We start from the raw sequence: 205 nt of genomic DNA, 5'->3' as shown, positions 1-205 counted from the left end.
GATTGACACAGACAGGGAGACAGAGAGAGAAATAGACACAGAGAGATAGGCAGACAGGCAGGCAGGGAGGGAGGGAGAGAGAGAGAGATAGATAGATAGGTAGATACACAGACAGGGAGGGAGGGAGAGAGAGGTAGATACACAGACAGGGAGGGAGGGAGAGAGAGATAGATAGATACACAGACAGGGAGGGAGGGAGAGAGAG

Source organism: Rhincodon typus, chromosome 1 (genome assembly GCF_021869965.1).
Source record: "Rhincodon typus isolate 14 chromosome 1, sRhiTyp1.1, whole genome shotgun sequence".
Classification (NCBI taxonomy): Eukaryota; Metazoa; Chordata; class Chondrichthyes; order Orectolobiformes; family Rhincodontidae; genus Rhincodon; species Rhincodon typus.
Note: the sequence above shows the minus strand (reverse complement) of the source record.